Genomic DNA, 26,449 nt, shown 5'->3' with positions numbered 1-26,449 from the left:
AAGCTTCTCTTTAGCTCAATACATTCATCTATCTATCCATCCATTTAGTTATTTTAGCAATCATTGACTGAGCAGTTACCAGGTATCTAACTAGGGTTCACAGTAAATAAGACACAGTTCATGTCCTCAAGGAGCTAATTTATAACATAATAACAAGCCAGCAGACAACTACTTGGGTAATTTCCATGCTACACGGTAGCTGTTATGATTAACACAGATACTATGGGAATACATGATGGGGTGGGCGACCTCACCCAGTATGGGGAGTCAGTGTCTTCAAGGAGGTAATATCCATGCTGAGATGTGAAAGAAGTAAGACATAGGCAAAGGAGATGGGAGAAGGAAGAAAATTGATAGAAAACAGGAATGTGCACTTCATTCCTGGGTAAAATCTACAACTGCTGGACTTGTAACTCAGCTCAGGTCCTCCTGGGTTCTGCAGGAACAAAAGACCTCTTGAGGCTCTAATATCTACTCAGACCCAAAGCAGTGAGGTGAAAGATCTAGAGGAAGGTGGGGTGATGCAAAGGTTTTCAAAGATAACCTGAAATAAATCTGAGACTTCCTAGAAGATCTTTATTACACAGTAATAGTGGGACAGGGCTGACTTTTACAAAGGCATTCTGAGCAAGGAAGTTTTAATTCAAAATGAACTATGAGTTGGCTAATTAATTGGGGTATGGATCAAGGTGTGGGCCTGAAAGTTCCTGGTTGAGTGCTCCAGGACCTTTTCCTGGATTTCAGAGAATCATGATTTGTTTTATTGTTTGTTTAAAAAAAAAAAACGAGAGAGAGAGAGGGGAAATATGACATCTGATTAACAAACATTTGAAGAGTTAATCTGTTAGAGACTGACATTTCCTTGCTGTGTTCTATATCGTAGAACTGAAACCAATGAATAAGAGTCAAGCAGTGGTCGATTTCAACTGAGTACATGGAAAATTTTGTAATAATTAAAATTGCTTGGAAAAGAAATTGTTTGCTTCATTAGGTAATGGACAGCCCCCTCCCCGCCCGCTTCCCCACAGCCTCTCTATCACTAGAGGCATTGAAGCAGAGCTGGGCCAGATATGCAGGCAGGCTTCTTACACTGGCTAGGGTAGTGGGGGTTGGTTTAGTACAGATTCTGAAATCAGGGGAGCACTTTAGCAATACAGACCTACTGAATTAGGATCTAGGGTAGGAGAGGGGAGCCTAGAAATCTGGATTCTTCACAAGCTGCCTAAATGATCTGATGTGAAGCTCTCCAGGCACCAGAACTCAATCTGGCATAGGTGAACCACTGGTCTAAAGAAGTCTATTCTCTGACCACTTGGTGAATTTTTATCATTTCTTGCCCTCTCCCACAAAAACTTTCTTCTCCTACATGCTTAGGGTCAATGATAGACATTCATTATTTTAACATCCTGGAGTATAATTCTGGTTGGGAATCACTAACCTAGATGACATTTGAAGGCCTCTTTTTCTGCTAAGATTTTATGATTTAAGATTATTTTTATTAGCTCTCACATTGAAGTAGAAAAAATGCAGACTTGGACTGAATACACTTGGATTGGCTTGGAAGTAGTTTCCAACATTGATCATGTTGGACTCTGAAACAGACCGTGGGATGGTTCTTCCTCAGGGTCTGGGCAAACAGGATACACTTGGGGAAGGGTTTAGGAAGGCCACTGTGAAATAGGGGAATGTCTGGAAAAAAAGCCCTGGAAGTCCTTTCAATTCCTATGATTCTGTTTTTTAACTGGCTAATGTTAGAACAGCAATATTTAGAATAAAACCTGATTCTCACATCCTTGATGGAGCTACAGAAATAGATGCTCCCCATGTGGGAAATAAACAAAATGTCTGGGAGAACAGACAAGTTTGCACTCAGAGGTCCCCTGCTTCATTTCTTAATACCTCAGTTTTTGTTTTGCAGTAATAAACCACTTCTTGTCATTCCTTTGACTGATGACACCAGTATGACATAATGGAAGGCCTTTCCTATAATGAAGTCACTCTTATGGGAAAGGGGTAGGTGACCTACTTCCTTAGGAAGTCTTGTTTCTTAGTAACCAAACTCTAGTAACCAAACTCTTAGTAACCAAGCTCTAGTAAGAAAGGAAATTGCTTCTCTAAAGTGAGCAAGGAAGAGCTAAGCTCCATTATTCAACTAAATTTACCTCCTCCAGCCCAACTCTTCATTAAGCCATATTTTTTTCCATCTTAGTTATCCTTTCTGCTCTGCAGTAGAAAAATATTTCATCTGAAGAAGAGTTGGGAGAGAAATACTCTTTTTTTTTTTTTCTGGTCTTGCTTGGATATGACAGGATCCAAAAAAACCCAAGCTGGCTCTCTCTGTAACTTCTTTTATCTTCAATTATGAATCCCTGATAGGAAAATAAGTCAGTTAATTAAGTGCCCAAGGGTTCAAATGATCTCAAAAACTACATGTTTTATTTAAAATTCAGAGAACTCCACTAGAAATTTCCAAATAGGCTCTGCATCAAAGTTAGGACAACTATATCCTGATTTGCATAAAAGTGGCATTGATTTGCAAGAGATTCATCAATGAATTGAAAAAAAAATGATGAGGACTTCCCTGGTGATCCAGTGGGTAAGGCTCCATGCTCCAATGCAGGGGGCCGGGGTTTGATCCCTGGTTGGGGAACTAGATTCCACATGCATGCCACAATTAAGAGTTCGCATGCAGCAACTAAGAAGTCTGCATGCCACAACTATGAAGCCCACATGCCACAACTAGAAGATCCTGCATGCTGCAACTAAGACCTGACACAGCCAAAATAAATAAATAAATAAATAAATATTTTTTAAAAAAAGGAAAGAAAGAAAAAGAAAAAAGAAAAAAAGATCAAAGTAGAATGCTATATTTTAAAGATAAATCTTTGCCCCAGTGTGTAGCCTAAATAATTCCTCAAAATGTCACCTCTGAAAACTTTTTAGTGCTCCCAGGAAGGAAGGAGCATGGGTAGCTGCTTATCTGAAATTCCTCCTTCCTCTGATGGTTCACACTATTTCTTTCTCTTTGATAACTCCCACCTAAGAGGTAGAAGTGTGGCTGTGATAGCAGCAGTATAATTTTAAAGTGATGAAAGGCTTTATTTGCTAGAATTATGGCAGGAACTATCCCTCTTGAGAAGCTCAGTCTTTTCCGAGGGTGGTGGGAAGTTTCACCTTTCCTGAAACAGGCTTTTCTTAAGGTAGAATGAAGGGAATGCTGGGTCAGACTAGCAAGGAGGAACTGAGTGGAAAATAGTACTGCTCGGAAGACACTGTAGAGAAGGGAATTTGGAGAGAAGGACTGATTCTTAATAACCACCATGAGTGAAACTTGGGAGATAGAAAGACATGACCAAAGAATATCGTTGGGAGTTTGCTGTATGATGTCCTATATAGATGCTCTCAGCTACTGCCTTCTAGACCTCAGTAAAGCTCCAAGAGATTTTCAAGGTTTTAGAAACTAGATAATAATTCTTAGTAATTGATACCTGTAGTGACTTGGTTTAAGGCCAGAGTCAGCTGATCTGTTTAATACTTATTGAATAATCATTCAAACCAAGTTTATTTTTGATGTAAGCTCAAGGAGGGCAAACACAACATTTGAAACACTTGTGCTCAACTGTTGGGTTTTAGTTATAGAGGAGGCAAATCTGAGCCAGATGTCCTGTGGAATTCTTTCTAATAGGATATTTTAAACTAGCAAGCTTATAGCACATCTTTAACTGTGACTTTTAATTTTTTATTTTATTGCTACTTTAAGAATATATCTATGGGGCTTCCCTGGTGGCGCAGTGGTTGAGAGTCTGCCTGCCAATGCGGGGGACACGGGTTCGAGCCCTGGTCTGGGAAGATCCCACATGCCGCGGAGCGGCTGGGCCCGTGAGCCACAATTACTGAGCCTGCGCGTCTGGAGCCTGTGCTCCGCAACAAGAGAGGCCGCGATGGTGAGAGGCCTGCGCACCGCGATGAAGAGTGGTCCCCACTTGCCACAACTAGAGAAAGCCCTCGCACAGAAACGAAGACCCAACACAGTCATAAATAAATAAATAAATAAAAGAATGCGAATTTCTTAAAAAAAAAAAAAAAAGAATATATCTATATGTATATCTACATATCTATATCTATTAGATCTATCTATCTATCTATACACACGACATACATATTTCTTATTTAAACAAAGGAAGTAAGAAGAGGGAGAGATATTCGACTCTTTGGCCAATATCCCAGACTCAGTTTTTTAAAAACCCCAAATAGAATTAGTGGCAATCACCCACACAATTCACTTGCTTATGATTTAACCTAAAATACAGTGGAAGGGGGAAAAAATGTTTTACTCAAAAAAAAAAATCTATGAATATAATCCACTGTATTCATAGTCAAAAGAGAATAATTAAATCAACTTCGTGGTAATAAAATTTAAAATAAAAATTAATGGATTAGTTTCTTGGGTGAAAAACAGTTTTGCAGCTCAAATCAAGACCCACCATTATGACGGGGTACTAAAAGTGTTCCCATTATAATCCAAAACTGAATAAAGATAACCATTATCAACATCACTACTGGAATTACAATCTCATGTAATTAGGCAAGAGAAAGAAAATAAAAATCATAACAGAAGAGGTAAAATTATAATTTTTTTGCAAATAAGAGATAGATATGTAAACCTAGAAAATATTAGGATTGATAAAAACTTTTACAATAAGAGAAATCAGCATAGTGATTGGTTAAATAATTCACAACAATCAGTAGTTTTGCAGAACAAAAATAAATGACAAAATATAATGGGGAAAATATACCATCTATGATAAAAACAAAAGAGATAAATACCTGGAAAAAAACTTAACAAAAAATATGCAGGACCTATCTAAACAAAGCTTTAAATTCTATGCAGGAACATAGAAGTCTTGAATCAATAGAAAAATAATTATTTTCTGGACAGGAATATGCAATATTTAAATGATACCAATTCTCCCTAAATTAAGGTAGAAATTCAAAGCAATCCCAATAAACATCCCAGGAGGACTTTCTTTAACATGGTAAACTGATTTTAAAATTTGTATGACAATAAACAAGCAAAGAAAGTGATCCACAAGAAGAATTCTGATCCACAAAAGTAATGAAAGATGAAAAGTACTGCTAGGGATTAAAATGGTCACTGGTGTATTCCCAACACACAGAAGAATGCCTGTTACACAGTACGTCCTCAATAATTATGTTGGATAAAGACATAAAAGAATGAAATTAAGCCAGAATGATGAAAATTATTGGCACTGGTAGAGATAGAAAGATCTATGCACTAGCAAAGAGAATCTAGAGACATACCCAAATCCACCTGGGAAATCAGCACCAGATAAGGATGGTACTTGAGTCAGTAGAGAAAAGTGCAATAAATGATGCTGGGATAATCAGGCAGCCATTTACAGAAGCAAAAACTCAAACAAAACTAGATTACTACCTCATCCCTTATATCAAAATACATTCCATTTGCAAAAGAAAATAAAAAGTTAATTTCATTATTGGACAGGCCTTTCTAAACAAAATCCAATCCAGAAGCCAAAAGAAAAAGCCTAAAAAGTTTACGTTAAAATTAAGATTTAAAAAAATTCAGCAAAACTAAATCAACACACAAACAAATCACCCCGAACTAAGTAGAGAGGCATGATAAGCTTGGAAGAGAAGTTGGATTTAGATTAATATATAACAGAAACTAAGGGAGGGGGCAGTTAAGAAAGCAAGAAGAATAGCATAAACAATGCCAAGAAAATGAATAAATTGATTGAGTATAAGATATAAGGGCAAGAGTGTGGAGAAACAAAGAGTGTGCCTCAGGAAATAAGTAGAAAGCATTAGTCATCAATTAGTTCACTTTTGTTTTGTTTGAGAGGCTCAGAACCATATCTGCTCCTTCATAACATAACATAGCAAATCCCCATCTTTGTATGAAGTTAAGTACCATGCAGCTGAATAGGTACACGCCCAGGCAAGAGCTGCCAACAGGTGGCCTGCATTAGGTAAATGATTTGGTTAGACTTCATACCAAAGTCATAAAAACAGCAAATAGGTATTGTTCTTTGTGAGCATTCTCAGTGGCTGCAGGCTTCTCCAAGCACAGAGGCCAGACTGATGATAACCTCGGGTGAGAAGTAGAAACTGAAGGACTCAGCCCTAGCTACTCACAAACCCTCCGTGGGCTGAGTGGCATGCCTCTCATTGTTTTCCAACCCTCGCCAGCTGGTCACTGCATAACCCTTTACACAGACGTAGGTGGAATATTCTGGAGTCATTCCACACCACAGGCAGTTCTGGAATAAACATTCTCTCCCATGTTGAATGAGAACTTAGTCACCCAGGGAAATATAAAAAAAGTGAGAAAAATGTTCTGCCCTTTGCCCTCTAAAATAAAGGTTTTTTCAACTTAAGGGTATGAGTAAAAGAAGGACCAAGATTGATGAGAGGGAGTTTCCATGGAAGTTCAGGATGGGAGATGTTGCATTTGAAATTTTGGCATAAAACATGCAAACTTGCTTGTAGCTCTGACAAATGCACTCAATTGTGGGTGTTTTGTTTGACCATCCCTCTAGGCTCCTGGGACAGTGGACATGGTTAGTAATTTCTTTAACTTCAAAGGGCTAGAGGAGCACACGCTCATTTTTGTCTCACATTTGTACTTTTCTTGGAATATATGGCATCTGGACCTATTCTGTATGAAAATAATCAAGTTTGGACTCCTGAGTCTTGGCCCTTCCAACACCACTCGATCAAGTCAGAACAAATTCATTTTTATGAGGTACCACTCGGCTTGAATTAATAGTTTTGCTAATCCTCCGTGAGTTACAGTTTTAAGACTTTTGTTGTCAGTGAAAACTTTTTTTTTTTTGGTACCGCTGGCAATAAAACCTATTGAATTCACATTCCAATTGAGGTGATAAACCAAGAATAGCAGTCCCCCCTTCTATGTTTCATACTCCTCACCCCTGTCTAGGCACTGCCCCCATTTCCCAGCTGGACATATATTTTGTAATCTGGATTTGAGATAAAAGCCCCAGTCCTGTAGCAATCAATTCCCACTAGACAAAAGCCACAACAGAAACTCCATAGGAAAATCCTGGAGACTCGTTCAGCCACAACAGAGACATTTTTCTAAGTATCTAAAGTGATTACAACAAATATAAAAAAACCTCAATGATGTAAGATTCTTCGTTAAATTCTATGAGAACATTTTTATCCTTCAAGAATGAAAGTACAGTAAAAAATCTGAAAGCTTATTAAGGTCAAGCAATTTACCTAGTTCCTTGTCCTTCCATCAAAAGGTGTGGCCAACTTCTTTCAAAGTTTTTCCACAGTGAAAGTCAAGGGAGCAAAACTGGAAGCAGGTTCTCAGCAAGGTTTCAGGCCCACATCTGAGAGCAGGATGTGTGATGAATACACAAAGAAGCAAGAGTTTTAAAAGTGATTATTAGGCCTTGCAGGTAGAAAAGGAAATGACAGTTTCTGAATGCTGATAACAAATAAATGAACCTTGGCCCCAGCAGATATGAAGTCATCCTAAGGCAGAAGACAAAGTCAATATTTGTTCTTTTCCCATGGGTTGGCACTGGTGGTGTAGAACTCTGAAAAGATCAGCAGGGACTTAAGACAGAAGGAACTCAGCACATGCAGCAAGTATAGTGTTCATGTATCTCATTTGAGCCTTATGGCTATGGGGAGATGCTAGCTTGCTCCCCAGAGCCTTAAGGATCCAAGAGTATGCAACTATGTATAAGTGATTTTTCCATTGCTGTGGTATCTAGTTCATGTAAAGGAGATGCCATCCCACAGAATGCCCTGATGATTCATTCACTGATGAATTTTCCTCCCTCCATCACTGTCTACCTATCTAAATGCCTCAACCTGTTTTGACATTTGTCAAAAACAATCCCTTGCAAAGATATCATTAAAACTGTTCTCTAAATAGTTTCAGAATCTCCTTTACTTCCAATTTATGCCTTAATCAATGTAAATTTATAAAACATAATCTTATTTTGTATATATTTTATAATCTGGATTTGAGATAAAAGCCCCTGTCCGGTAGCAATCAATTCACACCAGATGAAAGCCACAACCTAAACTCCATAGGAAAATCCTGGCATAATTTTATTTGATGGTAGTTAAGATATCTGAGGCAAGATAAATATTATCAAGGTTTCAGATTCCTTTGTTTGTATCTCTCCCACCCATTCCCAACACTCTTTTCTAATTAACTACCTTTTTAGAAAGTTACAGACTACCTGTATCTCAACACTTGACATTTTCCTGCAAGATTCCTCGTAAGGTCTCCATTTCCTAGGCTTTGGGATGGTTTTGTATTGCTGATCAAATGACATAATTATGTCTGTGTGCTTTTCTCCTTGCCAACTATAAAACTCTAATGGGATTCAATTAATCAGGCACATGCCCATTAATTACTCCTGAATTTCTCAGCGTCTCTTTCTCAAGACCCAGTCAAATAGCTTTTCCTCAGAGGCCAGGCAAATTGCTTGATAGCCTTGTAGGTATCTAATAAGGTGGGAAGGGTGAGGCAAGAGTCATAGTCCGGCCATTTAATTTAGTTCATTGTTTTTGATGATTTTCCTAATTTTTCATTTTTATTCTACATTTCTCACTTTTGGTGATCACCTGCTAGGCACTTCCAGCTTATAATTAAAAAACTGTGTTGGAAGCAATAATGTTCAGGGAAGGACAAGTAGATTTGCATGTCTTTTGTGAACAGATGGTAGTTGGATCCAAAATTATAGAATACACAATTGAGCACAGAAATGGTTATCTGCCTTGATAGGGATGATGTTTCAGGTTGAGCCTCTATAGCAGACAGTGTTGGCACTCTTCCCAGCTTCCTTCCAGTCTTTTCTGGTGTTTCTATGCAGCCTCACCAGCTTCTGTGTGCTTTTTCTTCTAGTGCCCACATATGAGACTCGCCTCAGACAGTCCTCTAGCTACTAGAGCTGTTTTTCCTGCAAGGGTAGAAAGCCAAAGTGCTGGGAAAGTTATTTCCCCCACCATTGTTAGCCAGTGACTGCCCAGTGCAGGAGCATGAAAGTCCACCTCTCTTATATAGCTCGTATCCCAGAGTTTCCTTTGGGATAAGACTAAGCTGGTCTCTAGGGGACTTTGCCTGGAATTATACCTTTGCTTGACTCCTTTCCCTCTCTCTATCCTATTCTCCCCAATCCCTTACTTAGATCTGAGAATCTGACCTAAGATAGCTTCTAATATGAGTGGATGTAAGAGTCACTAGAAAAAAAGTCAAGTGCAGACAGTCATGCAAGAGAAGCCAGTGTTAAAACTGATGTTGATACTTTGCTGTATACCTGAAACTAACACAGTATTGTAAATCAACTATACTTCAATTTTAAAAGAAGGCATCTAAATTTTTTAAAAAAGGGATGTTGCTGACAGTTCACTGTGTGTAAAGCTACACTGAAGTTTAAAAGCTTAAAATGATATTTAAGCTATACTGAATTTAGCAGTGAGCAGGTCACCAGAAACACTTGAAGTGTAGTTTTCATGGATTAGAACAAATCCATACTGGAGTATAGAGAGATCTAGAGAAAATTATCCATTAGAAATGCATAGTTTACAATTAGGAAAGCACACATTAACTTTGGGGGGGAAAGTATTCCATCCCTACACTTGTTCTTATATTTTAGTCACACATATGCATTGAATATCTACAATATATACAAAGTACTCTGCTAGGCACTTGGAACTGTTTGGAGTTAGAAAATCAGACAGAGCTTTAGAGTTTAGCGGGGGAGACACATTAAAACTAATCACATGTACAAAAAAAATGGCTAAGTACTACTTGTGGTAAGTGCCTTGAATAATGTTTGCAAAGATCTACAAGAGCATATAACAAGAATCAAGACTCAGGCTGAGGGGTCACGAATTGGCACCCTCAAGGTAGGAGTATATAAGCTGAATCTTAAGTGTCAAAAAATTAATTGGGCAATGGAGGTGAAAGATAGCATTCTATGGCAAGGGAATAGCATATGTAAAGCCCTCGAGGCAGTAGAAAAACATGCTCCAATTTAAGAGAGAGAGCTAGTTTTTACCAAACATCAGGAAAATCTCCAAATTTTGGTGTTCTTTAAGAATTCCAAATTCTTTGATCTAAAACATCCCTAAAGGAATACAGCCAATATTTTATAATAACTATAAATGGAGTATAACCTTTAAAAATTGTGAATCACTATATTGTATACCTGTAACATATAATATTGTACACCATACTTCAATTTAAAAAATAAATTTTTCAAAGTCCCTAAAATACACTATAATAAACAATCACTTTTTCATTTTGGGTGACTGAGACATTAGGTTTGTGCAGTTCAGCCATTTAGAAAAATAACCATGGAAACATTATTTAATTTCAACTCAAACTATTTTTGCATTAGTTAGAAACACTGTGATTAACGATTCCATTCAAGGGAGCAGAAATCCACCTCCCCTAGCTCCACTTTCCTGAGAAAAGTATCTCATGGAAGATCTGAAATCCAAGGCTGGCCTTTCAGCTCTGAAACCGTAAGGCCTTGAAGGACACCACTTTTAGTGCGGAGCACAGTGAGGATGTGAAAAAAGAAAAACCTGTTCCACTTCATGAAGACTGAATGACACTTCACTGTCTCACCCATCATCTGCTCAGCATTTCAGAAAGAAAAGGGATAAATGTGCTTTACGGTAACACAAAGGATATATAGCCAGTAGTTCATTTAGAAAGACTAAAATTGGAGTGGCATTTAAGAAGAACGCAACCAAGACTAACAATGCTGAATGAAGACATGTTATCGGACTGGGTAAAAACTCCTAAAGGGCAATAATGGAATTCCCATGGGTATAAGAGTTATGACTTGACTAGTCTAAAAATTAATGGTGAATTTCCCTTCAGATTTTTCTCCATCAAAAGACTCATTTGCTGTGACTAAATTTCTTAGTCCCCATTTCAGTTTTAATAAATAAATTTTCCCTAGCTGGAGATTAAAGTATTCAAACTTAAAGGATTGGGAAAGGAAAATAATGACCCTCAAGGGTTCTTATGAAAACCACAAAAATGAACTTAAAGCACTTCATGCAGGGAAACAATATATTCATTTAACAATGGCCACAAGAGAATACATTCCTTTTTGATTAAAGGGTTATATACTTTGACCTATCTTTTAACTCTCACTTCTTAGGAATATATGAAGGGATCTTCGGAAGCTTAATTAAGTCTTAAAGACTCATTAAAATAATTATATCAGCCCATAAAAGTATTATCTCATTATATATTCTCTGGCTCAAGCTACTTACTAGGGCTAGCATAATGTCACAGTTGGGCCAAAATACAGTCACCCTCCCCCCAAGGGGGAACATATTACAAACATATGTATTAAATATATTTGTACAACATATGACATTTATAAAAGTATAGAGTTTTCAATTTCATTTCAAATATGACAGCACTTACCAGCATTTTTGAGTTTGTGTTAACTTTCAAAACTCAATATATATGACCCTCAGAAGACTTGAGTATGAAATACCTTTAGACATTTTGTCTTCAATGAATCACATGAAATTGAAATTGTCTTATATAATCTAGTCATTTTCTAAAGTGGCTACCATCTCATTTGTAATTAAATATATTCATAAAAGAAACAACCAGTTCTGCTCCATTATCTAATTTTAAAAAAATAAAACTTACACAGTAGAAAATGACCTGGCATTTGCACTGGTTCAGCCTTCTGAATAATTAGATGAATCATACAAAATATGATATTATGAAAATCTTTGTCTTACATACTGGTATTGCCACATTTGGTTTTAAAAAAAATTCTATAGCTGCTTTATGTATCTTGACACATCCAAAGATGCAATGACTAACATTGTCACTGGAACACACAAATTAATAACAGTGTTAGTCACTGGATCTTAAAACTGGCTAATGTACATTCTGAAACCCATTTGAAATGAGAGGTTTATTTAATTTTACCACAGGAATAGTATTTTCAAGTCTTTTGTAAGGTTAATGCTGCACCGTGTTTACATCATGACATTTAATTTTAATAGAAGAGAAACTAAATGACCTGATTTTGAGCTCAACATACGGGTAGTCATGTATGGAATGTCCAGAAATTACTTCTTTTCTCAGCTGAAGAATGTCAAACATATATTTTAGAGAAGACATCATTTTTCTACTTTACAGTCCTACAGGACCAGTTCAAAATTTCAAAACATTGTGAAAATACTTATTTGTATTTAAAAAATCATTTTAAATCACTTCCACATTCATTAATTTGAGATATACATACCTTATAACACACACACACACACACACACACACACACTTAATGGATATAACTAAGTTGACAGTCAGTTCCAGGTCTAGATATTAAATCTCTTTCAAAATAAAACCCTCTTTCATTATGTTCTTTGCCCTAATTTTATTGTGATCTAAGGTAATGCAATAATGTAGAATGCTGACTGTTACATGAGAATAGAGAATTCAAAGTAAAAAACACTGAATTTTATTCTGATTCCATAATTAATTTATGCATTGTTATGTATTGTTAAGCATTCAGGGTTTTTTTTTTACATCAGAAATAAAGTTTTAGAAAAATTCAGCACCACCAAATCTCCAGTGCTTTGCTTTACCTGTGCAAACTCTATGTCAAAGCCAAAAAATTAGAATCACAACTGTCAGCTCTCAATCACTGACACTAATAGTGAATGAATCTATATGTAATTAGCATCTACTTAAAATCTCAAGTCCTTTGGTTTATTTATTACACCTTCCTCTCAACAATGTGTTCAATCAGAACTTCTAACAAGTAGAAAAATTGACTAAGTTCCATCTTTTCTATTCATTTTATACTTTACTGTCTAAGGTTTTCATGATCACAGATGTAATTTTAAAAAGTCTTCAAAGCCGGGAGAGAAGAGCAAATATTCTAAAGGCTTTCCAACAGAAACAATTCAAAAGAGTTAGCTCTTGATCATCTAGTTTGTGGTGGGCATGGTTCTCTTGCTTTTCCCCCCCTTTTTTAAATGGGGAAATTCTAATGTAAGAAAGAATTGATAAATAGTCACAATAAGAAGCAAAGATGACTTCAGTTTCATTTATTCATATTAAAGCATCCTTATTTTACACCTTGTAGACATTAAAGCATCCTTAATGAACCCTCCACTAATTTCAGACATCTAAAAAACATTCTGAAAGGTAATAATTCCAATAACTGTCTGTACATTAATAAATCATTTGTTAGTGGAAGGGAATAAATTTTTATTCAGTTAAAAATTCCTTCCAGCACACAGTAACTGAGTGTTATTTGGGTCAGATTGTATAAAAGTATAACTTGAGAGTAGAAGTAAGAGAGCTCTAGAATGAAGAGAGCCAGGACTCATCAAGGCCACCTACAGGTTAGGTGAAAAAGCCAGGGATGCCTTGATGAGGAGGGTCCGAAGGGGAAGCAGAGAGCTTCACCAAATAAAAAGATGCTTTGAAGACAAAATTGAGAGGATCTTACCTATTGATTTAATGGGGTGAGGAAGGAGGAGGAGTTAGGGTGATTCCAGGGTTTTCAACTCAGATAATGGAGAAAATGAGGGGATTAGTAATAGGGAAAGAGTGTTAGGTGAGAAACAGGAATTCAAAGGTTTCGTTGGAGTGGTGAGAAGTGGAGAAGAGAAGTTCTAAGTTAGACTTGAGGTATATCTGCAGGAGTAAGACAATGGAAGGAGATTTCTAGGAAGCAGTTAGAAGTATAGAGCTGTAGCTCAAGAGAAGTGTAGGGTAGGGGTAAAAGACATGCTTTAAGGCATATAGGGGAGAGCTGAAGAGAGAATGCTTGGAAACACTTCAAGAAAGAGTGAGGGCAAGAAGAGAACAGAAGTTGGAATTCTGATAAACAACAATTAAGAGACAGATAGAAGAAGAGGAGGTTGGGAGGGTGGATAAAGGAGATAGGAAGGGAATAAAAGGAAACAGAACCTATCTTAAAGTTGAAGGAGAACAGACTTTCAAGAAAGAAGAAGTGGTCAATATTATTAAATACCATAGCCAGATTCAAAGAATGAGGAAAGCAAAAAAACCACTGGATTTGGGAAATAGGATTTTTTCACTGGTGACCTTTGAGAAGGTCAGATCAGAAGAGGCAGAAGTCAAATTTTAGTGGTTAATAATGTATGAAAGAAAGGTAAAGGAGTAGAGGTGGCAGGTAAGGCTTATTTCAATAAATTGGGTGGGAAAGAGAATAAATGGTGGTGAAGAGAAGGAGAAAGTTGTGTGGTACAGGGTTTTTCAGAAAGGGGAAATAATAAAGATGTCTGTGGGTTGAGTATTTGGAACTTAGGTAGAGAGAGTGAAAGAAACGGAGATGCAAAGAATGAAGCTTACTGACAGAAGAAAATCTCTAAGGATGCAAGAGGAAATAGGATCAAAAATATATGTAGCAGAATTAACCTAGCAATTCAGAAGTTATATTTATTCCACTTCAATAAGACAAAAAAGTGGGTGAAGATATAGGTTTGAACTAAGAACATTTTTACTTGATAATGTTTCTTTTCTCAGTGAAATAGGAACCTGGGTCATCTGCTGAGGCTTTGTGTAGAGTGAAAATTTCTGGGTATTCTCTATGGGGAATAGGAACAGAAGCTGCTGGGAAAGAATAAAGGAACTAAAATGATACAAATGAACTTATTTACAAAGCAAACAGACTCACAGACTTAGAGAATGAATTTATGGTTACCAGGGAAACGGGGGGGGCAGGGAACAGATTGGGAGTTTGGGATTGACATGTACACACTAGTATACATAAAATAGATAACCAACAAGGACCTACTGTATAGCCCAGGGAACTCTGCTCAATACTCTGTAATAACTTAAATGGGAAAAGAACTTGAAAAAGAGTACATACATGTGTATGTATAACTGAATCACTTTGCTGTACACCTGAAACTAACATAACATTGTCAATCAACTATGCTCCAATACAAAATAAAAATTAAAATAAAATAAATTCAAGAAAGAAAAGAATAAAGGAACTGTTTTGCAATGTTGACTGAGATTAGAGGTATTACACTTATAATGAAACTAATCAACAACATTATGCACTTTTTCTCCAGGAGCTTATATCAGACCTAAATCAGAAACAGAATAATTAGAACACTAAGTCCTGAACTGGATGTTTTAATTTGGCAGATAATGGGGAGATGAGAAAAACTGCAGGGTGTGGAGATGGTATACTTGGAAGTAAAAGAAAGTGGAGGCAGTAAGGGACTTGGGAAAATAAGTCTAATAAAACTGGTCAAGGGAGCTAGAAGTTAAAATTATTTCAGTGATGAGGTTTAGTGGGCATGAGGGAGAGAGAAATACAGGGGAATAAGAGGTTGTGGTCAAAAGAGGAATTTCAGAGTTCAAGACTTCAAAGGCACCCCCTCTCAGGTACTGATCGAGTCCAAGACATATCCACATAAGTAAGTGTGTTGTTGAAGTAGAGAGGAAGGGATAATTGGAGAAGAAAGATAAAGTAATCATGAAGACATTAGACGTTACCACCAGGATAGATAATAGAGTGGGATGTTGAGGACCAACTGTGGACCATTTATTAGATTCTGTAACAGTTAGGAGGAGTAACCTTGAGTTGGGCAAATAACAAATGGTGAGAATAGGGGGAAAATTCAATTGTAAGTCATAATATTGGGTTGACCAAAAGGTTCATTCAGGTTTTTCTGTAACATCTTATGGAAAAACCCGAATGAACCTTTTGGCCAACCCAATATATTACTTAAATCATGTGGTGTATGAAATTGCTGCTGCATGAATCCCATGGGAAAAGAGTGGCAGAGTTAGACGGCATGGCTTTCAGTGGAATAAAGGCTTTTGAACTAAGGGCACAGTCAGGAGGAATTTGTGGGTGAGCATAGAAAGCAGACCCAGCCTCCCAGGCTCAAGAGAAGAGGCTACGATAGAATCAGTGCTTCTGCCTGAGGGGGTTTCAAAGGAAGTGGTATCACTGATAAAAGAGGTGAATAAAGAATCCAGATTTTTAGAAAGTGGTAAAAAGGGGAAATTTACTGAAGAGGTAAAAATATAGACTTACTGAGAGCTTGGTGCTTGCACATAATATTAAAGCATAATACAAAAATAGCCTTCCTACATAATTAAGCAGAAGACTAGAAGATAAAAAACACATTGACTGCTTTTTTAAATTATGATATCTTCAAAGTCTAGAACATTGTAGGTACTCCAAAAGTATTTCATAAATGAATAAATAAAAATTGAAATATTCTGTCCATCTACAAAGGACAGGAGGTTCAGGGTCATTTGACTACTGCTTGTTTGTACAGAGCCAACCGCATCTTCAGGTTCTATTATCCTTGGCTCAAATTTTATTTATAAAAGCCTGAGTTTAAGGATGCAGCCTGTGATTACAGATGTAAATAAAACTAATTAGCTATAAGGGTCTTGTGTGCATGGCTTAGGGCTTTTCTTGAGCCAACCATCTAGTTTTATAAAAGTAGATCAAAGTGCTTTTTTCTAAAATTACATGGTTTTTAAAAGATATTCTAGAAGAGGTGGATTCATTGGAGGTACTTTAGGAACCATCTTAGGAGCCACAGTGAGACTAAGAAGATGTAATTCCCTGTTTCAGGTCCTACTGCCTAGTTTCAACTAGAGCACTGTTGCTTTTATCTATTTTATATTTGGGATTTCCACATTATGGTTTACTTTTTCTTTTTTTTTAAGTTGGTGTTGTGGAGGAATGCTATTTCTCTGGAAAGAGCACAGGGGTCACCAAGGGTATAGTTTCTACAAAGTCCCTGATTTGGAGGGGTACTCTAGGAGTAAGGGTAAAGTAGGGGTAGAACTGTCCTTATAGAGCATCCAGCCAGATTCAAATCAGATCAACACCTGATATTGGATTTCAGTGAAGACAGGTTGCAAATTTCCCAGGAACCTGACAAAAGCAAACCTCTCTGGAGAATGATGACACTATGCTAGGTCTCAGACAAGAAATTTGTCAAATACAAAGTCTAAAAGATAATATAATTAATCATACACATGGGGAGACAAGGTAACATAGGTGAGAACCAGCAGAAACAACAGATACAGAAACAGACCTATAAGGCCTCTAGATATTATGGTTATCAGACACAACTTTAGAATAATTCTGCTTGTTGTTTTCAGGGAGACAATAGACAATGTCAAGAATTTCAGCAGAAGATGTAGAGAATGGACTTGTGGACACAGGGAGGGAGAAGGGTAAGCTGGGACGAAGTGAGGGAGTGGCATGGACATATATACACTATCAAATGTAAAATAGATAGCTAGTGGGAAGCAGCCGCATAGCACAGGGAGATCAGCTCGGTGCTTTGTGACCACCTAGAGGGGTGGGATAAGGAAGGTGGGAGGGAGATGCAAGAGGAAGGGGATATGGGGATATATGTATATGTATAGCTGATTCACTTTGTTATACAGCAGAAACTAACACACCATTGTAAAGCAATTATACTCCAATAAAGATGTTACAAAAAAATGAATTTCAGCAGAGATTGGGGATTATATTTTTTTAAGTAGCAAATTTGAAAAAGAGCTATTTAATTCTAGAACATTGATGACAACCAGAAAACTGGACTCCCTCCAAAGTAAATCTCCTTGATGGCATCAGAAAGCTAACAAGGCAGTGAAGAATTACAAGACTAAGAGATGCTTATATGGACATTCAATTTATAACAAGTAGGGGAAAGTATATTGTTTTCAATAAATGGTGTTGGAGCAATTAAACACCTATATGAAAAATGTGAAACTGGATCTTTACCTCACATATAGAAATTAATTCCATATATATCCATCACTTTGGGGTAAAGAAAGAATTATTAAAGAGGTTACTAAAAGCACTGACCATAAAGAAAAAGAATACTAGTAGAAAAAACATGTAGAGAAGGAAAAGCTGAACAAAAACATAAAAGGAAAGTTGACGGTATAAGTTTCCTGAACAGACAGGAACAGAATAGGATGGAGAACACAGATGGAAAACCTGACTACACAGAGAGAAGCATGTGTTTCACTAGAATCCAAAGGAAGAAGGCAAAGATATGTGCAGATGCAGTAAGCTTGCAGATGCGGTTGCAAGAAGATGAGGAGTTCCTACCTACAGATTTCTACTTTTGGCATAGTAGAAGGTGAGAGTGGTAATTGGTTGAGACTGTGGGAGAGTGTATTCAGGTAAGAAGCTTGAGAAGAGTAGATATGCTCTTAAACAGTCACTATTAGAAATGGGAGCTAGAACTGATGAAATATTTGACTGTTTAACAGCAATGAGGGTCCAGTTAAGGTTGAAGACCACGTTTTTATCATGATACCAAATTTAGCTAGGCAGCCTGGACATAAAAACAGAGAAAACAGTTGGACTGATATATACTATTATGTAAACTATCTATAAATAGTTTGAGTTTTATCAAGCTGGTGTGGTGGAAGGCCAACAGGAAAGGCTGTTGATCAAATTAACAAGAGAATATTAAAAATGATTAATTATGGATTTTACGCTGCATAGAAAAGGAAGAGGATGGAAAGGGGCTGAGTACATGGGAACTAGGAGGGATCAAGAGACTGGTGGTCTTCATGAGGTATGAGAATAGGGTATAGTAAATCAAGGTATAGAACTGGAGGACCAGAGTTTATGATCGGAGATCAGAATGTTTGAATTTAAAGTTTCAAGAGAAAGCATACGTGAGTGATGCCAAGGTCCAGTGTGTGATCACTGGAGTATACGGCTTACGTGGAATATAAATAAAGGTCACTGCAGTGGAGGAGATCAAGAACTTGAGAGGCCAGAGCGCTGAATGGTCCTCCCACATACACACTGAATTCACCAAGGATGACAGCAGGGTGGGCGTATAGAAGAAGACTATGAGCCAGGCATAACCGGAAGCCAATAGACAAAAGCAGCAAACAATTCTATACTAAAATAAATATTTCTCGTAAAATAAATTTACATCTCTATCCATGTCCATCATCTATCTCTCCCTATCTATCCATCTATGTACCTATCATCTATCTATCTCTCTATCTATCTACAGGTTTTTCTGTAAGATGTTACGAACTTTTCGGCCAACCCAAGTATCTATCTATCTATCTATCTCTATCATCTTGTCTATCTATCACACTACAGGCCCCTAAGTGTTTACATATGTATAACAGTTGGCCATGCTAAAGATGATTTGCAATGAAATAACTGGCTTGTGAGTGCTGTTACTGATGAGTTGACACTATCGTAATTTTTCATACATCTTAAAAAATGACCTGATTGGTTCTAATGCTTCAGTATACTGAGATATTTGTATATAGTATTGGCTGGTTGACATGTTGGTTTTTTTCTCTCCTGCAACTTACAAGAAAAAATCTTTTGACTACATTAGTGATCAATATCCTGATTTTAATCATAAACATACTACCACAATTCTTTCTAGTCTTTTATCTCTGTTGATAAAATGGAAAAGTATTCTATCTCCAGTTACATCCAATTGAATCCTGGGGTAAGGAACAGCAGTGTTCCTGAGAAGGCATATATCTGAGAATGTATTAGGGAAAGGCTGGCTGAGGTGGAAGAGGTTGTGTGTGAATTTTCAACTATCAGATATTTCTGGCCTAAAATTCCACCATTATCAATTCATGCTTTTGGAATAAACTCCGATTAGTCTCTCTCTAGGTTACCCACATCAGAAAGATAACCCAATAAATTCCTGTCACGTTAGTGTAAATTAATTTAGCAGACCACTCTCCAACATTATCCCTACAGAATAGGAAGATGAAGCAAACATGGGAATGTCAGGAGTTTAGGGGGAGAAACACACTGACTGAAATGGAAAGTAGAGTACAGAAAGGTGAGAGATGACAGCTATAATGCCTTTGTCTTTTCAGCTAGATTAAAACGCTTTTTTAAAAAGGGGGTCATGTATTCGCATATGCTTGCCCTCTTAAAACTAAAGCATAAAAGACTTAAACATAAGACATAATACCATAAAGCTTCTAGAAGAGAACAAAGGCAAAACATTCTCTGACGTAAATTGTACCAATGTTTTCTTAGGTCAGTCTCCCAAAGCAATAGAAATAAAAGCAAAAATAAACAAATGGGACCTAATCAAACTTACAAGCTTCTGCACACCATAAACAAAATGAAAAGACAATCTACAGAATGGGAGAAAACATTTGCAAATGATGTGACCAGCAAGAGCTTAACTTCCAAAATATACAAACAACTCATACAATGCAATGACAAAAAAAAACAAACAACCCAATTGAAAAATGGGCAGAAGAGCTAAATAGACTTTTCTCCAAAGAAGACATACAGATGGCCAACAGGCATATGAAAAGATGCTCAACATTGCTAATTATTAGAGAAATGCATATCAAAACTACAATGAGGTAACACCGAACACCAGTCAGAATGGCCATCATTAAAAATTCTACAAATAACAAATGCTGGAGAAGGTGTGAAGAAAAGGGAACCTTCCTACACTGTTGGTGGGAATGTAAATTGGTGCAGCCACTATGGAAAACAGTATGGAGGTTCCTCAAAAAACTAAAAATAGAGTTGCTATATGATCCAGCAATCCCACTCCTTGGCATATATCCAGACAAACCTATGATTTGAAAAGATACATGCACCCCTATGTTCATAGCAGCACTATTCACAATAGCCAAGTCATGGAAACAACCTAAATGTCAATCAACGGATGAATGGATAAAGAAGGTGTGGTCACATATACAATGGAATACTACTCAGCCATAAAAAAGAACAAAATAATGCCATTTGCAGCAACATGGATGCAACTAGAGATTATTATACTAAGTGAAGCAAGTCAGAAAGAGAAAGACAAATATCATATGATATCACTTATATATGGAATCTAAATATGACAAAAATGAAGTTATCTACGAAACAGAAGCAGACTCACAGACACAGAGAACAGACTTGTGGTTGCCAGGGGGTTGGGGTGGGGGAAGGATGGAGTGGGAATTTGGGGTTAGCAGATGCAAACTATTATATATAGAATTGATAAACAACAAGGTCCTACTGTATAGCACAGGGAACTACATTCAATACCCTGTGATAAACCATAATGAAAAAGAATATAAAAAACAAATACCGTATGCTAACACATATATATGGAATCTAAAAAAAAAAAAAAAAGGTTCTGAAGAACCTAGGGGCAGGACCAGAATAAAGACACAGACATGGAGAATGGACTTGAGGACATGGGGAGGGGGAAGGATAAGCTGGGATGAAGTGAGAGAGTGGCATGGACATATATACACTACCAAATGTAAAATAGATAGCTAGTGGGAAGCAGCCACATAGCACAGGGAGATCAGCTCAGTGCTCTGTGACCACCTAGAGGGGCGGGATAGGGAGGGTGGGAGGGAGATGCAAGAGGGAAGAGCTATGGGGATATATGTATAGCTGATTCACTTTGATATAAAGCAGAAAATAACACACCATTGTAAAGCAATTATACTCCAATAAAGATGTAAAAAAAGTGTATATATATGCGTAACTGAATCACTATGCTGTACAGCAAATTGACACAACCTTGTAAGTCAACTATACTTCAATTTAAAAAGTAAAGCATATATTTACATATACATAGATAGAAATGTAAGAGATTTTATTGCATATAAGTTCCCTCAGATCACACAACGTGATAAAAGACCTATCTCATTAAACAAAGACTTCAGAAATTCTTTCTTTATGTGCTACTTTTGTTTCATAATTTGGAGGGGCTCTATGCATAACTATAGATGTGATAAAACTCACGTGGTGCTCAAGACAAGCCCCAAAGGCAAGTGCTTTCCATCGTTTGCTCTCCCAGTGTCATGTTGGTCAGGCCCCAATGATCAAAGGAACTCACCCTGCCAAGCGCAGATCCAAAGGGTAAAGAAGTAGACTCGATTTCTTGATGGGAGGAGCCACAAAGTCACACTGCAAAAATGAGTGTATACAGGCATGAGAAGAATGTCATGCCAATTTTTACAAATTAATACATTTTATAGACATAAAGGTATGGAAGTATACACAATAAACTGATAATACTGTTCATTTGGGGGAAGGATTGGCAAAGGAGACAATATTTTATTCATTTGTATTTGCTTGACTACTACACCAAGCGTATTACCCTCATAAGTTTTTTTTTTAAATAGAAAATTTAGTAAATATATAAGCCATGATGATTACATTCCTATCACCAAAAGTTTTATTTTATGGAAACCTTAATTCATCAGCATTCAAAAGAATAGAAAATAGAAAGAAAATGCCAGAATAGAGCAATCTTGTCAATATCATAGCACTACTGACAAAGGAGACCAGATCAAGAAATTACTTTACCAAATGATCCACAAAATTGTTTTGCAGTTTCACAACTCACAGATTGTTTTTCACCGGATACATCTAGGCTTCTAATGCTGAGCTTTACTTGCAAATGTCAAAGGCACCCTTCAGGAAATATACTTGCTCAGCCCACTGCCTTTGCTTATAAAAATCTACTGCCTTTTCAGTTAGCATTGGCAGCTGAAAGGACATTCTCTGATCTTTTTGCCAAGAACTAGTCATAAAACCTTCTATAGGCTCTAATTTAGTAATATGAAATGTACAGTACTAGTCACAAGTTTTTTATGACTCAGAATTTGCAAAGAATTTGACCGGGTGTCCTTTCCTAGTTTTGGTGTTATCGAGCCTGGGAGAACTAAATATCATAATGATCTATAAAGACTTCTCAGGTCTCTCTCTCTTTCTCTCTGCCTCTGTCTCTCGATCTTTTCAAGGTAAGTATCCTCACTCTTTTGTCTCCACCAAGGGAATTTGGAATAGAAATCATATGATAGTATTTGACACACCCAGATCTGTTCTGTGGCTTGTGCAGAATGTATTTTGTTCACTAGAGTGCTTTATTGTGATTTACCTTACTACTCTCTTTCAGGAAACAATCCACAGACCACAGTACCAAAATTTTTTGTATAAAGCACATAAGAGGGTCTCCCCTGTGTCATCCATTCAGGCCTGATTGAACCACTGCAGGAAATCATGATGAAGAGTCTTGCTTCAAGAAACGTCTCTCTACCACATGGATGCCCTCTCTACCCAACAGCCAAGTAATCACATAACACAGGGACATCCAAAGGCACAATACACCAGATAAGGGAATAAAGACTCCCATCCACCAATCATCACCCCTAAAGTCTTTATTTCTAGATTTCAATAAGTCATTTTGGAAATCATACACATGAAAGTCACTAAATCTTGTATCAACATCTGGTAAAATAAGTGACTGCCCTGTATAAACTTTATGACTAAAATTTTTCCAAGTGACTTACTCTAAAACAAATTGGTTAAAATCACAAATTAGTTGAAAACAAAAACCTTTCCAGTCACTGCTTTAAAAAAATATGTAATTTCTGCGTATTATGTGACCATTTTACAATTTTTAGGCTACAATTCTTTTTAAGTCTTTTCTTCAGAAAGTATTTGGTTAGGGAATCATTTTTCTTACACTTGTTTGTAAATATTAGTTTATATTTTAGTACTTTTATTTATTTTTAAAATCTTATAAAATTATTTAAAATTCATTGGTTAATATTTTCAGGAATTATAAATAATATTTCTTTGTCTAAATAAATTACCCAGAATAAACTGGTAAACATTTAAAGTGTCTAACCACTTGTTCATATACTACTAATATTTAAACAACCTAGAGTAATTTTAAAAATTTAAAAACACACTTTAAAAGCCATTTTGTCCACTTTCAATGATACTTAACTACATTTTCCTGACTTTTTGTAACATATGGAATTGTGACAAACAATTCTTTATAAAGAAAATTAAACTTCCCAAAGGAACAAATGAATACCTGATTTTCTTTTCTTTTTCTCTTTTTGTCAAATACTTTTAGAAAGAGTATTAATTACAGTTCAGTATGTTGTTTTGAGTGGAATAAGAAATAAAGAGATTGGAAATACTTTATAGATCATTTTAATTAATTTAGTTTTCCAGTAATCATAGACATTATTTTACTATTCACCCTAAATACTCAATACATGATGAATGCTATCCCCATTTGTGAACAAATGATTTTTATAATGAAGTGGTAAGCATCACTGAGCGAAAAGTTGCCGAGATTGGAAATATCCATTTTTGACCAATATCCTGATTTTAACAACTGTTTTTAACCAATTGATTTTTAGAAAATTATCTACTTTCAATTTGCCCATATTTGCACCCCCATTTTAAATTTCAAACACAGGTCATATTTCAAATCTCAATGTGTTAGAAAACTATTTCTCACATTATTTGTGTATTCTAGGTATTTACTGCGTGAAAAGGACTTCATCGTCATCTGGACACAGAAGCCATATTAGTGATAATCTCCTCAGAAAGTCTAGCCTTGACAATCCCTGAAACTTGAATGTCTTTGTTTCCCTGGACTGTTAAAAGGTCCTTTTGGACACCAGTTGGTTTCATTCTCCTAGTGCTCTAGACTTTTAAAAGATATTTTCATGGGAGTCTGCTAAAGATATCCCTCCTCCTGTCTGCCTTGTGCACAACAAGCTCTCTTGGATTCTGCCTTGTAGCACAAAGGTCTAATTGGGAGACGGATGTGTGAAACTGGAGATTCTAGGTAGGAAACAAAGACCAGCCTTGCCCAGTTCAAGGCAGCACTCTCCTAGGTGTAAGGGTAGGGCTAGGCTACAAGAGTTCTCTGCTTTTGTTGGAAAATCTCTTGCAGTCTCAGAGAAAAGCCTTGTCCTGGCCCAGACGCATCTCCATAGTTCCAGAAAACTGACTGTCATCTAGATAAGCAGGCAACTACTCTGGGCTGCCTTTATCACCAGCACCACCACAGTAATTCTGAAAATGACAGTTATTGGTATCTGTGTATTGGGAATACCCTTGTTCCCAGAATCACGGTGCATATTAGCACTGGTGGCTTCCACCTCCTCGTTCTGCTATCAAAAACCCAGAGAGGTTATCAGCCTTGGGAAAGAAAGGCCAACCCAGGAGACAGGCCATTCAGGATTTCCCAGTAGACATTATAATGAGACTTCTGAGATTATGTTGTTCAGCCCTGGAATGTCAAGAAATGATGAGAGGGCAGGATAACATAGATAAGAGAGCTAGCTTGGCTGTCAGTAAACTGCCAGTATCAACCCTGAAAATGTCCTTTTTCTTCCCCTGGACTAGGGGAATCTATGCTTTTATCCCCATTCCTCCCTGATCCTCTAGGACCCAGTTACATCATTTATGATCCCATCCCATCTTAGTGTGGAATTCCTCCCAAAGCACACAAATAATCATTTGTCAGTAGTTTATTTGAAAGGTTGAAAGGAGAATGAAGAAGTGAGTCAGGGAAGGGAAGGCAGCCAATGAAGGGTGTGCTATCCCAGAGGGCACTGAGATCAATTCTGTGGGGAAACCCTGGGGAACGACCTGGAACCTGTGCCTCAGAGGAATCTTAACCAGTGTGTCAAGGAAGAAGCTGACTAATTTCTCCAACCAAATTCTTCAGCCATTGCTTGAGGGCTTCTCTGGAGGGTGGATTACGGGCATTCTGGTATGTTTGGTCTGCCATGAGCTTGGGCATAGCATGCTTCCAAGGCAAACTTCAGGCCAAGAGGTACAGATCCTGGGCAGCAGCACATTGCAGGTAGGTGTGGGGTGGATCAGTGTCTGCCTTTCCCCACCCTTCTATTTGATAGAGGAAGAAAAAGAAGAAGGGGGGGAGGAAAAGGAAAGTTTACCAAAACAAAACAAAAAAAAAACAAACAAAAAGAAAAAAAGAAAAGAAAATAAAGAAAAAAGAATAGAAAGAAAGGAAGGGAGAAGAAAATTTGATTTCACTATTTTTTTAGCACCTACTATTACTATGTGTAAGGCAACTCATCGACTTCTCAAAGCAACCCTATGACATAGGCATTTTATTTTCCCCATTTTACAGCTCAACCTACTGAATTTAAACTGGTTAAGTAAAATCCTCCCAAATCACACAACTGGCAGGTTAAGGACTTGGGATTTGAATTTAGGTCTTCTTTCCCTACTCAAAATCCTTTAGTAGTTTACCATTACTTACATATAAAGTTTCTCCTTGATCTGCTCCTATAATTTGTTGGAATATGAAAACTCCTGCCCTGCGAGTCAGTAGAATAGAGCTCTGGTCCAGGCTCTGCCAGTCATAGCCCCACCAGGGTGATGCTCCAGTCATTCTCTCTCTCTCTGGGTTTCATTTTCTTTGTCAGTAAATAAAGGAGCTAGGCTAACTGATGGTTAAGGCATCGCCAGCTCTAACAGTTTAGGATTCTTTCCACTTTAATCTTCAGTTAATCTCCTTTAACCAACTATATTCCAACTACACTGAAAAACCCTTCACTCCCTTATAACACCTTGTA

General features: G+C 37.1%; 1 long non-coding RNA gene across 3 annotated transcripts in view; it reads right to left on the bottom strand.

Moving 5' to 3' along the window:
• Positions 1 to 26,449, bottom strand: part of LOC130709052 (uncharacterized) — a 143,645-nt gene that overhangs the window by 91,753 nt on the left and 25,443 nt on the right. For all 3 annotated transcript variants that reach the window (XR_009009504.1, XR_009009502.1, XR_009009503.1), the window contains exon 2: positions 21,925 to 21,995. This is a non-coding gene — a long non-coding RNA (uncharacterized LOC130709052). The remainder of the gene's footprint in view (positions 1 to 21,924; positions 21,996 to 26,449) is intronic.

This window comes from Balaenoptera acutorostrata, chromosome 1 (assembly GCF_949987535.1).
Source record: "Balaenoptera acutorostrata chromosome 1, mBalAcu1.1, whole genome shotgun sequence".
Lineage (NCBI taxonomy): Eukaryota > Metazoa > Chordata > Mammalia > Artiodactyla > Balaenopteridae > Balaenoptera > Balaenoptera acutorostrata.
The sequence above is the reverse complement of the archived record's forward strand: the minus strand, read 5'-3'. Positions and strand labels throughout refer to the sequence as shown.